At 59.9% G+C, this 17500-nt stretch overlaps 1 non-coding gene across 1 annotated transcript; it reads left to right on the top strand.

The window, feature by feature from the left end:
- The first annotated feature begins 11588 nt into the window (after positions 1–11588).
- On the top strand, positions 11589–11707 carry LOC131863067 (5S ribosomal RNA). Its single transcript, XR_009362002.1, has one exon. It is a non-coding gene; the product is annotated as a 5S ribosomal RNA (ribosomal RNA).
- Positions 11708–17500: the final 5793 nt, after the last annotated feature.

Consider the following 17500-nt stretch of genomic DNA (forward strand, 5'->3'; position numbering starts at 1 on the left):
AAGCACACACACACAAGCATCCTCGGAAGAGGACAGTTCGAGTGACAGGTCAAATCCAAGAGTTCCGAAGACTACCTCCAGGAACAATCGGGAACAAGACCGATTACAAGTCGTCGAGTCTGTTACTGGGCGAACACGAGATGCGCACAGGAAATCGATCAGCCCTCACAATGGCCCAAGGCCAGAGATCGGACTGCTACGATTTACCCCAACAATCATCGTGCCACTCTTCGCAGAGAGGTGATAGACGCCAACGAGCCCGCGCATAGCAATCGAGGTGTAAAAAGGGCGTTGAAGGCAGGAAGCCTGGACGAAAGAGGCTACGAGGTCACCTCGAAGCGGTCTAAGAATCGGGCGCACTTGGGGCGACTACCAGTGCCAACCCCTTATCCCGCGGTGCGTCCGACACACAGAAATTTCCAAGGCGGCCAAGGAGCCTCCCCGCATAGCAATCGGGGTGTGAGGTTACGGATGCAGCATTGATAGCAATCGAGGTGGGAGGCGAAGGATGCAGAAGTGAGAGCCGAGGGATGTAGCAGAGATAGCAATCGGGGTGTGTGATGCAGAAGAGATAGCAATCGAGGTGTGCGGTGGGAAGGGCCCAGCAGCCAGAATGCATGAAGCGACGGATGAAGCAGTGATGACAACCGGGCTGTGAGGAGAGGAGGGATGCAGCCAAGAAAGCAATCAGGGCTCGAGGCAAGGGATGCATCAAGGATAGCAATCATGTTGTGAGGCGAGATTCCAAAGGCTAAACGTGAGAGGCTGCAGGGTCGACTCAGAGAGGTCTATGCATGTGAGAGGCTGAAAGCAAGGTCAACTCGGAGCGGTCTATGCATCGGGCGCGCTTGGGGCGACTACCAGTGCCAACCCCTTATCCCGCGACGCGTCCGACAAAGAGAACGTTCCAAGGCGGCAGAGGAGGTTACCAGCCGAAGGATGCAGTAGCAATAACAGGTATAGTTCCGCGGCGGCCGAGAAGACTCACCGCATAGGAATCGGGATGCGAGGCGAGGGATGCGGCGGGAAGGCCCCGACGGCTAAACGGAAGAGGCTGCAGGGCCGCCTCGGAATGGTCCAAGCATCGGACGCGATTGGGACGACTACCAGTGCCAACCCCTTATCCCGCGATGCGTCCGATACACAGATAGTTCCAAGGCGGCCGAGGAGCCTCACCGCATATCAATCGGGGTGCGAGGCGAGGGATGGGGCGGGAAGGCCCCAACGGCTAGACGGAAGAGGCTTCAGGGCCACCTCGGAATGCTCCAAGCATCGGACGCGCTTGGGGCGACTACCAGTGCCAACCCCTTATCCCGCGATGCGTCCGATACACAGATGGTTCCAAGGCGGCCGAGGAGCCTCACCGCATAGCAATCGGGGGTGCGAGGCGAGGGATGGGGCGGGAAGGCCCCAACGGCTAGACGGAAGAGGCTTCAGGGCCGCCTCGGAATGGTCCAAGCATCGGACGCGCTTGGGGCGACTACCAGTGACAACCCCTCATCCCGCGATGCGTCCGATACGAAGATGGTTCCAAGGCGGCCGAGGAGCCTCACCGCATAGCAATCGGGGTGCGAGGTGGGGGATGCGGCGAGATGGCCCCAACGGCTAGACGGAAGAGGCCACAGGGCCGCGTCGGAATAGTCCAAGCATCGGACGCGCTTGGGGCGACTACCAGTGACAACCCCTTATCCCGCGATGCGTCCGATACGAAGATAGTTCCAAGGCGGCCGAGGAGCCTCACCGCATAGCAATCCGGGTGCGAGGTGGGGGATGCGGCGAGATGGCCCCAACGGCTAGACGGAAGAGGCTGCAGGGCCGCCTCGGAATAGTCCAAGCATCGGACGCGCTTGGGGCGACTACCAGTGACAACCCCTTATCCCGCGATGCTTCCGATACGAAGACAGTTCCAAGGCGGCCGAGGAGCCTCACCGCATAGCAATGGGGGTGCGAGGTGAGGGATGCGGCGAGATGGCCCCAACGGCTAGACGGAAGAGGCCACAGGGCCGCCTCGGAATAGTCCAAGCATCGGACGCGCTTGGGGCGACTACCAGTGACAACCCCTTATCCCGCGATGCATCCGATACGAAGATAGTTCCCAGGCGGCCGAGGAGCCTCACCGCATAGCAATCGGGGTGCGAGGCGAGGGATGCGGCGAGATGGCCCCAAAGGGTAGACGGAAGAGGCTGCGGGGCCGCCTCGGAATAGTCCAACCATCGAACGCGCTTGGGGCGACTACCACTGCCAACCCCTTATCCCGCGATGCGTCCGATACACAGATAGTTCCGAGGCGGCCGAGGAGCTGGGGGATGCGGCGAGATGGCCCCAACGGCTAGACGGAAGAGGCTGCAGGGCCGCCTCGGAATAGTCCAAGCATCGGACGCGCTTGGGGCGACTACCAGTGACAACCCCTTATCCCGCGATGCGTCCGATACACAGATAGTTCCGAGGCGGCCAAGGAGCCTCACCGCATAGCAATCGTGGTGCGAGGTGGGGGATGCAGCGAGATGGCCCCAACGGCTAGACGGAAGAGGCTGCAGGGCCGCCTCGGAATGGTCCAAGCATCGGACGCGCTTGGGGCGACTACCACTGCCAACCCCTTATCCCGCGATGCGTCCGATACACAGATAGTTCCAAGGCGGCCGAGGAGCCTCACCGAATAGCAATCGGGGTGCGAGGCGAGGGATGCGGCGAGAAAGCCCCAACGGCTAGAGGGAAGAGGCTTCAGGTCCGCCTCGGAATGGTCCAAGCATCGGACGCGCTTGGGGCGACTACCAGTGACAACCCCTTATCCCGCGACGCGTCCGATACACAGATAGTTCCAAGGCGGCCGAGGAGCCTCACCGCATAGCAATCGGGGTGCGAGGCGAGGGATGCGGCGAGAAGGACCCAACGGCTAGACGGAAGAGGCTTCAGGGCCGCCTCGGAATGGTCCAAGCATCGGACGCGCTTGGGGCGACTACCAGTGACAACCCCTTATCCCGCGACGCGTCCGATACACAGATAGTTCCAAGGCGGCCGAGGAGCCTCACCGCATAGCAATCGGGGTGCGAGGCGAGGGATGCGGCGAGAAGGACCCAACGGCTAGACGGAAGAGGCTTCAGGGCCGCCTCGGAATGGTCCAAGCATCGGACGCGCTTGGGGCGACTACCAGTGACAACCCCTTATCCCGCGACGCGTCCGATACACAGATAGTTCCAAGGCGGCCGAGGAGCCTCACCGCATAGCAATCGGGGTGCGAGGCGAGGGATGCGGCGAGAAGGACCCAACGGCTAGACGGAAGAGGCTTCAGGGCCGCCTCGGAATGGTCCAAGCATCGGACGCGCTTGGGGCGACTACCAGTGACAACCCCTTATCCCGCGACGCGTCCGATACACAGATAGTTCCAAGGCGGCCGAGGAGCCTCACCGCATAGCAATCGGGGTGCGAGGCGAGGGATGCGGCGAGAAGGACCCAACGGCTAGACGGAAGAGGCTTCAGGGCCGCCTCGGAATGGTCCAAGCATCGGACGCGCTTGGGGCGACTACCAGTGACAACCCCTTATCCCGCGACGCGTCCGATACACAGATAGTTCCAAGGCGGCCGAGGAGCCTCACCGCATAGCAATCGGGGTGCGAGGCGAGGGATGCGGCGAGAAGGACCCAACGGCTAGACGGAAGAGGCTTCAGGGCCGCCTGGGAATGGTCCATGCATCGCACGCGCTTGGGGCGACTACCAGTGACAACCCCTTATCCCGCGACGCGTCCGATACACAGATAGTTCCAAGGCGGCCGAGGAGCCTCACCGCATAGCAATCGGGGTGCGAGGCGAGGGATGCGGCGAGAAGGACCCAACGGCTAGACGGAAGAGGCTTCAGGGCCGCCTCGGAATGGTCCAAGCATCGGACGCGCTTGGGGCGACTACCAGTGACAACCCCTTATCCCGCGACGCGTCCGATACACAGATAGTTCCAAGGCGGCCGAGGAGCCTCACCGCATAGCAATCGGGGTGCGAGTCGAGGGATGCGGCGAGAAGGACCCAACGGCTAGACGGAAGAGGCTTCAGGGCCGCCTCGGAATGGTCCAAGCATCGGACGCGCTTGGGGCGACTACCAGTGACAACCCCTTATCCCGCGATGCGTCTGATACACAGATAGTTCCAAGGCGGCCGAGGAGCCTCACCGCATAGCAATCGGGGTGCGAGGCAAGGGATGCGGCGAGAAGGACCCAACGGCTAGACGGAAGAGGCTTCAGGGCCGCCTCGGAATGGTCCAAGCATCGGACGCGCTTGGGGCGACTACCGTTGCCAACCCCTTATCCCGCGATGCGTCTGATACACAGATAGTTCCGAGGCGGCCGAGGAGCCTCACCGCATAGCAATCGGGTTGCGAGGCAGATTATTGGGAAGGGAACCCCCTGGGATGCAGCTCAAGCAGTGCCCAAAGGGACTGGAATGCGGAATCACATCGAGAGACCCAAATGCTATACGAGGGCTCAAATCGAATTATCGATTTGGCCACGACATGGACGCATCGGAACGACTACCTTTGCCGAACCACTCGCAATTGCATCCATACCGAAACCAATAGACATTTCCGTTAGAGCCCTCGCATAGCATTCGGGAATCTCGCATGCCCCTCTAAATCGACCAATGCTGGCGCTCAACGAAAATCCGAGCGCTACCACCGTTCGAGCGCCAGCATTGGTCGAGTTAGAGGGGCACGGGGGAGAATGCTCCAGTCAACACCTCCCCTATATAAGTTATTTGTCCGATTCTCGCACAACCGTAGTCTGCCTCGTCGAATCAAACAACGGTCCCAGATTCCGACTTCCGTTCCGTAGAGACCCAAAAGCTAGATGGAGGCTCGCAAGAAAGAGAGTCAGCGCATAGCAATCGGGTTTCTCGAACGTTTAGGGACCGAGCTCACTTGCGGATAGGGCAAAATCCGCCAAGCAACCCAAAAGCTAGACGGGGGCTCGAATCGAATCGCCTAGGCGGCCACAACAACGACGTGTTGGATCGACTACCAGTGCCAAACCATTCAGCAAGACTAGTCTGTGTCGAGGCCGGATAGAGATTCTCAGAGAGCGCCCGTATAGCATTTAGGAGACCTGCCGCGTCCCTCACACTCGACAAATGGTGGTGCACGTTTATAAATCCGAGCGATCCCAACCCTTTCAAGCACCAACATCGGTCGAGATAGAGGGGCACGGAGGGGGCTGCGTGAGACAACACAGTCCCCTATATAAGTTATTTGTCCGATTCTCACACATCCGAAGAATGGTCATCAAATCGGACAACAGCCCAAACTTCCGACTTCCGTCCCAGAAAGCCCAAGAGCTATCTAAAACGTTCATGGCCGGAACTCGATCGCGGCTATACCAGTCCGCCAAGCAACCCAAAAGCTAGACTGGAGCTCTAGTCGAATCACCTCTGTGGCCATTGCAAGGACGTGTTGGAGCGACTACCATTGCCGAACCATTCCGCAGGTCGAGTCCATACCAAGGCCGCATAGAGATTCACGATGAGCTCCTGCATAGCAATCAGGAGACTTGCCGTGTCCATCACAATCGATAAATCCTGGTGCAAGATTTTTGCATCCGAGCGCTCCAACCAGTCGAGCACCAGCATCAATCGACATAAACGGGCACGGGGGGAGGATGCTCGAGAACACTACCTCCCCTATATAAGTTATTTGTCCGATTCTCAAGCAGCCGAAGTCTGGTCATCGAATCGGGTCAAAGACCACAACTTCCGACTTTACCCACAATGCAAGTCATCGAATCGAACATCGGCCCCCGAGTCGGACTCCATGCGTATGTCAGGTCATCGGACCCAAATTCCGCCTTCCTGCGCATGGCGGGCCATCAATATCAACTCGGTCATCGGACCCAAACTCCGCCTTTCTGCGCATGGCACGCCTTCAAATCGGTCATCGGACCCAAATTCCGCCTTCCTGTGCATGGCGGGCCATCAACATCAACTCGGTCATCGGACCCAAATTCCGCCTTTCTGCGCATGGCACGCCATCAACTCGGTCATCGGACCCAAATTCCGCCTTCCTGCGCATGGCAGGTCATCGGACACAAATTCAGACCTCGCCAATATGCCTACGTATCGAATCGGTCATCGGACCCAACTTCCGACTTCATCCATACTGTAGGGTCTTTGAGGTTGGCGCGGTGCGCTCAACCCGGGGAGTCGACCCATCGAAGCATACACCTCCCCTATATAAGCTATTTGTCCGATTCCCACACCTGTGTAGTTTGCACCTCTGACCAGGACATCGACCCCAACTTCCGAACTCAACTGCAACGACGGCACCAGCGCCTTGGTGCGCACCTTGCGACGCACAGTCCCAACATTCGCCTTCCTGCACATGGCAGGTCATCGGACCCAAATTCCGACCTCGCGAGTATGCCTACATATCGAATCGGTCATCGGACACAACTTCCGACTTCATCCATACCGTAGGGTCTTTGAGGTTGGCGCGGTGCGCTCAACCCGGGGAGTCGACCCAACGAAGCATACACCTCCCCTATATAAGCTATTTGTCCGATTCCCACACCTGTGTAGTTTGCACCTCCGATCAGGACATCGACCCCAACTTCCGAACTCGCCTGCAACGACCGAACCAGCGCCTTGGTGCGCACCTTGCAACGCACAGTGCCAACATTCGCCTTCCTGCACATGGCAGGTCATCGGACCCAAATTCCGACCTCGCGAGTATGCCTACATATCGAATCGGTCATCGGACCCAACTTCCGACTTCATCCATACCGTAGGGTCTTTGAGGTTGGCGCGGTGCGCTCAACCCGGGGAGTCGACCCAACGAAGCATACACCTCCCCTATATAAGCTATTTGTCCGATTCCCACACCTGTGTAGCTTGCACCTCCGATCAGGACATCGACCCCAACTTCCGAACTCGACTAAAAAGACCGCACCAGCACCTTGGTGTGCACCTTGCAACGCACAGTGCCAACATTCGCCTTCCTGCACATGGCAGGTCATCGGACCCAAATTCCGACCTCATGAGCATACCTACTAATCGAATCGGTCATCGGACCCAACTTCCGACTTCATCCATACCGTAGGGTCTTTGAGGTTGGCGCGGTGCGCTCAACCTGGGGAGTCGACCCATCGAAGCATACACCTCCCCTATATAAGCTATTTGTCCGATTCCGACACCTGTGTAGTTTGCACCTCCGCTCAGGACATCGACCCCAACTTCCGAACTCGCCTGCAACGACCGAACCAGCGCCTTGGTGCGCACCAAAAGTGCGCACTTTTGGAGGGCACTTTTGTGCGCTCCAAAGGTGCGCACTTTTGGAGGGCACTTTTGTGCGCTCCAAAGGTGCGCACTTTTGGAGGGCACTTTTTGGAGGGCACTTTTGTGCGCTCCAAAGGTGCGCACTTTTGGAGGGCACTTTTTGGAGGGCACTTTTCTGCGCTCCAAAGGTGCGCACTTTTGGAGGGCACTTTTTGGAGGGCACTTTTCTGCGCTCCAAAGGTGCGCACTTTTGGAGGGCACTTTTTGGAGGGCACTTTTCTGCGCTCCAAAGGTGCGCACTTTTGGAGGGCACTTTTTGGAGGGCACTTTTCTGCGCTCCAAAGGTGCGCACTTTTGGAGGGCACTTTTGTGCACTCCAAAGGTGCACACTTTTGGAGGGCACTTTTTGGAGGGCACTTTTCTGCACTCCAAAGGTGCGCACTTTTGGAGGGCACTTTTTGGAGGGCACTTTTGTGCGCTCCAAAGGTGCGCACTTTTGGAGGGCACTTTTTGGAGGGCACTTTTGTGCGCTCCAAAGGTGCGCACTTTTGGAGGGCACTTTTGTGCACTCCAAAGGTGCGCACTTTTGGAGGGCACTTTTCCTGCGCTCCAAAGGTGCACACCTAGGTGAGCACCTTCGACCACACCTTGTAGCACACCAAACTCTGACTTTCGACTTCATCCGCAATGCAGGGTCTTTGAGGTTGGCGCAATGCGCACAACCAGGGGAGTCGACCCATCAAACCCAACACCTCCCCTATATAAGCTATTTGTCTGATTCTCATACATGCGTAGCCTGCAGGAGCAATTAGGACATCGACCCCAACTTTCGGCTTCTAAACGAAAACAAGGTCTTTGAGGTTGGTGTAATGCGAACAACTAGGGGAGTCAACCCATCAAACCCAACACCTCCCCTATATAAGCTATTTGTCTGATTCTCATACATGTGTAGTCTACAGGAGCAATTAGGACATCGACCCCAACTTTTGACTTCTTAACGAAAACAAGGTCTTTGAGGTTGACGTAATGCGCACAACCAGGGGAGTCGACCCATCAAACCCAACACCTCCCCTATATAAGCTATTTGTCCGATTCTCATACATGTGTAGCCTACAGGAGCCATTAGGACATTGACCCCAACTTTTGACTTCTTAACGAAAACAAGGTCTTTGAGGTTGGCGTAATGCGCACAACCAAGGGAGTTGACCCATCAAACCCAACACCTCCCCTATATAAGCTATTTGTCTGATTCTCATACATGTGTAGCCTGCAACAACGATTAGGACATCCACCCCAACTTCTGAATTCGTCTGCGTTGACCGCACCAAAGGTGCACGCCTTGGTGCTCACCAAAATCCGACTTCCGACTTCTTCTGCTATGCGGGGTCTTTGAGGTTGGCGCAGTGCGCACAACCAGGGGAGTCAACCCACCGAATGCAACACCTCCCCTATATAAGCTATTTGTCTGATTCTCATACATGCGTAGACTGCAGCAATGATTAGGACATCCACCCCAACTTTTGACTTCTTAAACAAGACAGGGTCTTTGAAGTTGGTGCAGTGCACACAACCAGGGGAGTCGACCCATCAAACGCAACACCTCCCCTATATAAAGCTATTTGTCCGATTCTCATACGTGTAGTCTGCAGCAGCGATTAGGACATCGACCCCAACTTCCGAATTCGTTTGCATTGACCGCACCAAAGGTGCACGCCTTGGTGTGCACCTTGGAGTGCACTTTGGTGCTCACCTCGGTGCACACTTTGGTGTGCACCTCGGTGTGCACCAAAGGTGCGCACCTTGGAGCGCACCAAAGGTGTACACTTTGGAGCGCACCACATAGGGTCTTTGAGAGGTTGGCGCAGTGCGCACACCAAGGTGGGTGTTGAGGTGCGTGCCGAGGTGGGTGGGTGCTAGGGTGCGCTCCATGGTGGGTGCCAGGGTGGGTGCGTGCTAGGGTGGATTCCAAAGAGGGTCATAGGGTGGGTGCCAAGGTGGGTTGGTGATATAGTGGGTTCAAAGGTGGGTACTAGGGTGGGTTCCAAGGTGGGTCACAAGTTGGGTGCCAGGATGCGTGGGTGTTAGGTTGGGTGCCAAGGTGGGCTCCTGCGTGGGTGGGTGCTAGGGTGGGTTTCAAGGTGGACGCGAGGGCGGGTGCCAAGGTGGGTAACAAGTTGGGTGTTAGGATGGGTGAGTGCTAGAGTGGGTGCCAAGGTGGGTGGGTGCTAAGGTGGATGCCAAGGTGGTTCACAGGGTGGGTGGGTTCTAGGGTGAGTTCCAAGGTGGGTCACAGGTTTAGTGCTAGGGTGCGTGTCAAGGCGGGTGTCGAGGTGCCTGGGTGCTAGGGTGTGGATGCCAATGTGGGTCATAGGGTGGGTACTAGGGTGGGCTGCAATGTGGGTGCCAAGGTGGGTAACATGCTCGGTTGGTTCTAAATTGGGTGTCAGGGTGGGTGTGCACCCACCTTGCCCGAGGTGGGTGCCAAGGTGCCAGTGTGGGTGGGTGCTAAGGTGGATGCCAAGGTGGGTGAGAAGGTGGGTGATAGGTTGAGTGGTAGGATGGGTGGGTGCCAAGATGGGTCACAGGGTGGGTGCAAGGGTGGGTAGGTGCTAGGGTTGGTGTCAGGGTGGGTGGGTGCTAGGTTGGGTTCCAAGGTGGGTGCGAGGGTGAGTGTCAAGGTGGGTCACAGGTTAGGTGCTAGGATGGGTGAGTGCTAGGGTGCAAAGGTGCCAGGGTGGGTGCTAGGATGGGTCGATGCTAGGGTGAGTGGCAAGGTGGGTCCACAAGTGTCAAGGTGGGTGCCGAGGTGGGTGCCAACTTGGGTTCCAAGGTGGGTGCCAAGTGGGCGACTGCTATGGTGGATGCCAAGGTGGGTCACGGGGTGGGTGCCAAGTTGCTAGGTTGTGTTCCAAGGTGGGTGCCAACGTGGCTGCTAGGGTGCGTGGGTTAAAGGGTGTGTCACAACGTGGGTGCCAGGATGGGTGCGCACCCACACTGGCCAAGACGGGTGCAAGGTTGGGTTCCAAGCCCGGTCACAGGCTGGGTGCTAGGATGGGTGGGTGCCAAGGTGGGCACCAGGGTGGGTGCACCCACCCTGGCCAAGGTGGGTCACGGGGTGGGTCCTAGGGTGGGTAACAGGGTGGGTACTAAGGTGCGTGCCAAGGTGGGTCATGGGGTGGGTGCCAAGGTGGGCACCAGGGTGGGTGTGCACCAACCCTAGCCAGGGTAGGTCACGGGGTGGTTGTCGGGGTGGGCGTCAAGGAGCCAAGGTGGGTGGCAAGTAGCCAAGTTGCGTGCCAAGGTGGGTGTCGGGGTGGGTGCCAAGGATCCAAGGTGGGTGCCAAGGAACCAAGGTGGGTGTCTGGGTGGGTGCCGAGGTGGGAGCCAGGGTGGGTCCCAAGGTGAGTGCAAAGGTGGGTGCCAGGGTCAAGGTGAGTGCCAATGTGGGTTCCAAGGTGCCAGGGTCAGGGTGAGTGCCAATGTGGGTTCAAAGGTGCTAAGTTGGGTGCGAGGTTGGGTGCGAGGGTGGGTGGGTGCCAAGGTGTGCTAGGTGGAAGCCCGGGTGGGTCGGCATCCCATGGGTGTCGAGTTGGGTGCCTGATGGGTGCTTCTTGTCAAGTTTTAGTCGTCGGGACTCATTTCGAGCCTTAGAGGTCGTTTCTTGTCCGGTTGCCCTGTCTTCGACCTGGGAACCCAATTTTGGTCCTCGGGTCCCATTTTTTTTTGTCTCGCATCCCACTTTTGGCCTGTGGCCTTTTCGGGGTCGATTCTCGTTTTGGGCATCAGAGCATGTTTCTTCTCCTAAAACCCAATATTTGTTTATTAAGTCTCGGAACACATTTTTGTTCTCGTGGACCCATCATGGGTCTTGGAACGCATTTGTGGTCCTTGGGTCCCATTTTGCATCCCGAAACTTGTGTTTTGGTGCTTGATCCCTATTTTGGGTGCCCACCTTGCACCAAGTGCGCACCCGGGGCAAACCGAGCGCCTTGGTGCACCGGGGCAAGATCGAGCGTGCACCCGAGGCGCCCCGAACATGCACCAAGGTGCACTCGGCCCACATGTGAGCGCAGGTCGTTGCGCCCGAGGTGGTGTGTGGGCACCGCGTTGCAGACGGGACACTGCACGCACACGACGCCCCGTCCAGGTGCACGCACGTAGGCCGGGCCGGGTGCACACCCGACGCCCTAGCAAGGTGCGCGCACCCGGGCAGGGCTCACACTTGGCGAACGGGGCGCACTTCGCGAGGGAGGGTGTGCACCTCGACGGGGGTGGGTGGCCGGGGTGGATTCGCACGTGGGTCGCGGTTTGCTAAGTACACACTGCGACAAGCTCATAACGGGTGCGATCATACCAGCGTTAGTGCACCGGATCCCATCAGAACTCCGCAGTTAAGCGCGCTTGGGCCGGAGTAGTACTAGGATGGGTGACCTCCCGGGAAGTCCCGGTGTTGCACCCTTTCTTAGTTTTTCGCCGGGCGTCGCAATGCTATTTGAATAAACCTTTTGCCCGTTTGCGTTCTCGTCGGGGCCGGGCCGGGCCGGGGTGCGCTGCCCGCACTACCGCGCGCGCGGGGGCGACACCGAGCGCGCACCCGAGGCGCCCCGAGCACACAGGCCACGGTGCAACCCGGGCGTTGTGCGCGCACCCCGGTGCGCCCGAGGTGCTGCGCGCGCACCCAGGTGAAATCGGTGTGCACCTCGGCCAGTGCGCGCTCGGTCGAGTCGCGCACGTTGGCCAAGGTGCACGGTGATGTTTCTTACTCTAAGGTTCCGCACCAGACGCCCGGGACAGGTGAGCGAAGCTGGGCGGGGCCGGGTGCGCGGCCGGGGCAGGTGCACGCAGCTGGAGAGAGCTTTGGAGCACACCAGAGGTGCGCACCTTGGAGCACACTTCGGAGCGCACCAATGATGCGCTCCATTCAAAAGTTTCCTGAAAAGGCAAAAAAAGTTGAGATTATAGAATTTCCCACTTGAGAGATTGTAAAAAAAAAAAATTTAAAATGAAGGAAACGCGGGTGCCAAGGTGTGCGCGCCCGGGTGCGCAGCCCAGCCAAGGTGTGCGCACCAAGGCGCCCACCCTGGCGAAGGTGCACGCAAGGTGCGCACCCGAGGCAAACCGGACAATTAACCCAACTTTCGACTTCGCGCGCACCTGCGCACCTTGGAGCGCACTTCGGAGCGCTCCTTGTTGCGCACCAATCTTGGGCACCTCGGAGTGCACCATGGCGCCCACCAAGGTGCGCACCCGGGGCAAACCGAGCTCCGACTTCGTGCGCACCTTGGAGCGCACGAAAGGTGCGCACCATGGCGCCCACCAAGGTGCGCAGCCCAGCCAAGGCGTGCGCATCAAGGTGCGCACCCTGGCGAAGGTGCGCACCCGGGGCAAACCGAGCTCCGACTTCGTGCGCACCTTGGAGCGCACAAAGGGTGCGCAACCCAGCCAAGGTGTGCGCACCCCGGGCAAACCGAGCTCCGAATCGTGCGCACCTTGGAGCACACTTCGGAGCCCTCCTTGGTGCGCACCGATGTTGCGCACCTCGGAGCGCACCCGGGGAAAACAATGCAATTAACCCGACTTTCGACTTCGTGGGCACCTCGGAGCGCTCTCGGGTTCGCACCTCGGAGCACACCGAGGTGCGCACCTTTGATGCGCTGCCTTCACCAATTTCCAGAAAAGGCAAGAAAACATTGAGAAGGTGTGCGCACCGAGGTGCCCACCCTGGCGAAGGTGCACGCGAGGTGCGCACCCGGGGCAAACCGGGCTCCGACTTCGTGCACGCCATGCTGCGCACCTTGGAGGGCCATGGTGCGCACCTTGGAGCACACTTCGGAGCGCTCAATGGTGCCCAACCCAGCCAAGGTGCCCACCGCGGCGAAGGTGCACGCGAGGTGCGCACCCGGGGCAAACCGGGCTCCGACTTCGTGCACGCCGCACCTTGGAGCACACTTCGGAGCGCTCCTTGGTGCGCACCAGGGCGCGCAACCCAGCCGAGGTGCCCACCCCGGCGAAGGTGCACGCGGGGTGCGCACCCGAGGCAAACCGGGCTCCGACTTCGTGCACGCCATGGTGCCCACCGCGGCGAAGGTGCACGCGAGGTGCGCACCCGGGGCAAACCGGGCTCCGACTTCGTGCACGCCGCACCTTGGAGCACACTTCGGAGCGCTCCTTGGTGCGCACCAGGGCGCGCAACCCAGCCGAGGTGCCCACCCCGGCGAAGGTGCACGCGAGGTGCGCACCCGGGGCAAACCGGGCTCCGACTTCGTGCACGCCATGGTGCCCACCGCGGCGAAGGTGCACGCGAGGTGCGCACCCGGGGCAAACCGGGCTCCGACTTCGTGCACGCCGCACCTTGGAGCACACTTCGGAGCGCTCCTTGGTGCGCACCATGGTGCCCACCAGGGCGCGCAACCCCGCCGAAGGTGCACGCGAGGTGCGCACCCGGGGCAAACCGGGCTCCGACTTCGTGCACGCCGCACCTTGGAGCACACTTCGGAGCGCTCCTTGGTGCGCACCAGGGCGCGCAACCCCGCCGAAGGTGCACGCGAGGTGCGCACCCGGGGCAAACCGGGCTCCGACTTCGTGCACGCCATGGTGCGCACCAGGGTGCCCACCGCGGCGAAGGTGCGCACCCGGGGCAAACCGGGCTCCGACTTCGTGCACGCCGCACCTTGGAGCACACTTCGGAGCGCTCCTTGGTGCGCACCAGGGCGCGCAACCCAGCCGAGGTGCCCACCCCGGCGAAGGTGCACGCGAGGTGCGCACCCGGGGCAAACCGGGCTCCGACTTCGTGCACGCCATGGTGCCCACCGCGGCGAAGGTGCGCACCCGGGGCAAACCGGGCTAGGACTTCGTGCACGCCGCACCTTGGAGCACACTTCGGAGCGCTCCTTGGTGCGCACCATGGTGCCCACCAGGCCGCGCAACCCAGCCAAGGTGTGCGCACCAAGGTGCACGCGAGGTGCGCACCCGGGGCAAACCGGGGTCCGGCTTCGTGCACGCCGCACCTTGGAGCACACATCGGGGCGCTCCCGGGTTCGCACCGGCGTTGCGCACCGTGGTGGGCACCTCGGAGCGCACCGTGGTGGGCACCTCGGAGCACACCAAGGTGGGCAGCGAGGTGCGCACCTTTGATGCGATGCCTTCACTAATTTCCATAAAAGGCAAAAGAAAACGAGATTTTAAAATTTCCGTTTTGAAAGATAGTGAGAAAAAGGGAATGCTGGTGCCATCTTGAGCCCGCCCTGGTGCGCAGCCCAGCCAAGGTGTGCGCACCAAGGTGCCCACCCTGGCGAAGGTGCGCGCCCGGGCAATTAACCCAACTTCCAACTTCGCGCGCGCCAGGGTGGGAGCGCACCCAACAACCGGGCCTGGGAAGAGCCAATGCGAGAAACCCCACCAAACGCTCTGACAAAAAAAGAGGGGGCGCTCCAGTAACCCCGCTTCGGAGCGCACCCTGGGCAAACCCAGCCAGGGTGCCCACCCCGGCCAAGGTGCAGGCGAGGTGCGCACCCGGGGCAAACCGGGCTCCGACAACGTGCACGCCGCACCTTGGAGCACACTTCGTAGCGCTCCCGGGTGCGCACCTCAGAGCACACCAAGGTGGGCAGCGAGGTGCGCACCTTTGATGCGCTGCCTTCACTAATTTCCAGAAAAGGCAAAAAAAAGAGGAGATTTTAAAATTTCCGTTTTGAAAGATAGTGAAAAAAACGGAACGCGGGTGCCATCTTGAGCCCGCCCGGGTGCACAGCCCAGGTAAGGTGCCCACCCTGGCAAAGGTGCGCACCCGGGCAATTAACCCTACTTCCGACTTCGTGCGCGCCAGGGTGGCAACCGGGCCTGGGAAGAGCCAATGCGAGAAACCCCACCAAACGCTCCGACAAAAAAAGAGGCGGCGCTCCAATAACCCCGCTTCGGAGCGCAGCCGGGGCAAACCCAGCCAAGGTGCCCACCCCGACGAAGGTGCACGCGAGGTGCGCACCCGGGGCAAACCGGGCTCCGACAACGTGCACGCAGCACCTTGGAGCACACTTCGAAGCACTCCCGGGTGCCCACCGGCGTTGCGCACCGTGGTGGGCAGCGAGGTGCGCACCTTTGATGCGCTGCCTTCACTAATTTCCAGAAAAGGCAAAAAAAAATGAGATTTTAAAATTTCCGTTTTGAAAGATAGTGAAAAAAACGGAACGCGGGTGCCATCTTGAGCCCGCCCTGGTGCGCAGCCCAGGCAAGGCATGCGCACCAAGGTGCCCACCCGTGGTGCACGCCCGGGGCAAACCGGGCTCCGACTTCGTGCAGGCCGCACCTTGGAGCACACTTCGGAGCGCTCCTTGGTGCGCACCATGGTGCCCACCAGGGCGCACCCGGGGCAAACCGGGCTCCGACTTCGTGCACGCCGCACCTTGGAGCACACATCGGAGCGCTCCCAGGTTCGCACCAGCGTTGCGCACCTTTGATGCGCTGCCTTCACTAATTTCCAGAAAAGGCAAAAAAAAACGATATTTTAAAATTTCCGTTCTGAAAGATAGTGAAAAAAACGGAACGCGGGTGCCATCTTGAGCCCTTCCTGGTGCGCAGCCCAGGCAAGTTGTGCGCACCAAGGTGCCCACCCTGGCGGAGGTGCGCGCCCGGGGCAAACCGGGCTCCGACTTCGTGCACTGCATGGTGCCCACCAAGGCGCGCAACCCAGCCAAGGTGCCCACCGCAGCGAAGGTGCACGCGAGGTGCGCACCCGAGGTGCACACCCGGGGCAAACCGAGCTCCGACTTCGTGCACGCCGCACCTTGGAGCACACTTCAGAGCGCTCCTTGGTGCGCACCAGGGCGCGCAACCCAGCCAAGGTGCTCACCCCGGCGAAGGTGCACGCGAGGTGCGCACCCGGGGCAAGCCGGGCTCGGACTTCGTGCACGCCGCACCTTGGAGCACACATCGGAGCGCTCCCGGGTTCGCACCAGCATTGCGCACCTTTGATGCGCTGCCTTCACTAATTTCCAGAAAAGGCAAAAAAAAAAAAAAAACGAGATTTTAAAATTTCCGTTTTGAAAGATAGTGAAAAAAACGGAACGCGGGTGCCATCTTGAGCCCGCCCTGGTGTGCAGCCCAGGCAAGTTGTGCGCACCAAGGCACCCACCCTGGCCAAGGTGGGTCACGGGGTGGGTCCTAGGGTGGGTAACGGGGTGGGTACTAAGGTGCGTGCCAAGGTGGGTCATGGGGTGGGTGCCAAGGTGGGCACCAGGGTGGGTGTGCACCAACCCTAGCCAGGGTAGGTCACGGGGTGGTTGTCGGGGTGGGCGTCAAGGAGCCAAGGTGGGTGGCAAGTAGCCAAGTTGCGTGCCAAGGTGGGTGTCGGGGTGGGTGCCAAGGATCCAAGGTGGGTGCCAAGGAACCAAGGTGGGTGTCTGGGTGGGTGCCGAGGTGGGAGCCAGGGTGGGTCCCAAGGTGAGTGCAAAGGTGGGTGCCAGGGTCAAGGTGAGTGCCAATGTGGGTTCCAAGGTGCCAGGGTCAGGGTGAGTGCCAATGTGGGTTCAAAGGTGCTAAGTTGGGTGCGAGGTTGGGTGCGAGGGTGGGTGGGTGCCAAGGTGTGCTAGGTGGAAGCCCGGGTGGGTCGGCATCCCATGGGTGTCGAGTTGGGTGCCTGATGGGTGCTTCTTGTCAAGTTTTAGTCGTCGGGACTCATTTCGAGCCTTAGAGGTCGTTTCTTGTCCGGTTGCCCTGTCTTCGACCTGGGAACCCAATTTTGGTCCTCGGGTCCCATTTTTTTTTGTCTCGCATCCCACTTTTGGCCTGTGGCCTTTTCGGGGTCGATTCTCGTTTTGGGCATCAGAGCATGTTTCTTCTCCTAAAACCCAATATTTGTTTATTAAGTCTCGGAACACATTTTTGTTCTCGTGGACCCATCATGGGTCTTGGAACGCATTTGTGGTCCTTGGGTCCCATTTTGCATCCCGAAACTTGTGTTTTGGTGCTTGATCCCTATTTTGGGTGCCCACCTTGCACCAAGTGCGCACCCGGGGCAAACCGAGCGCCTTGGTGCACCGGGGCAAGATCGAGCGTGCACCCGAGGCGCCCCGAACATGCACCAAGGTGCACTCGGCCCACATGTGAGCGCAGGTCGTTGCGCCCGAGGTGGTGTGTGGGCACCGCGTTGCAGACGGGACACTGCACGCACACGACGCCCCGTCCAGGTGCACGCACGTAGGCCGGGCCGGGTGCACACCCGACGCCCTAGCAAGGTGCGCGCACCCGGGCAGGGCTC

This window comes from Cryptomeria japonica, unplaced genomic scaffold, assembly GCF_030272615.1.
Source record: "Cryptomeria japonica unplaced genomic scaffold, Sugi_1.0 HiC_scaffold_55, whole genome shotgun sequence".
Taxonomy (NCBI): Eukaryota; Viridiplantae; Streptophyta; class Pinopsida; order Cupressales; family Cupressaceae; genus Cryptomeria; species Cryptomeria japonica.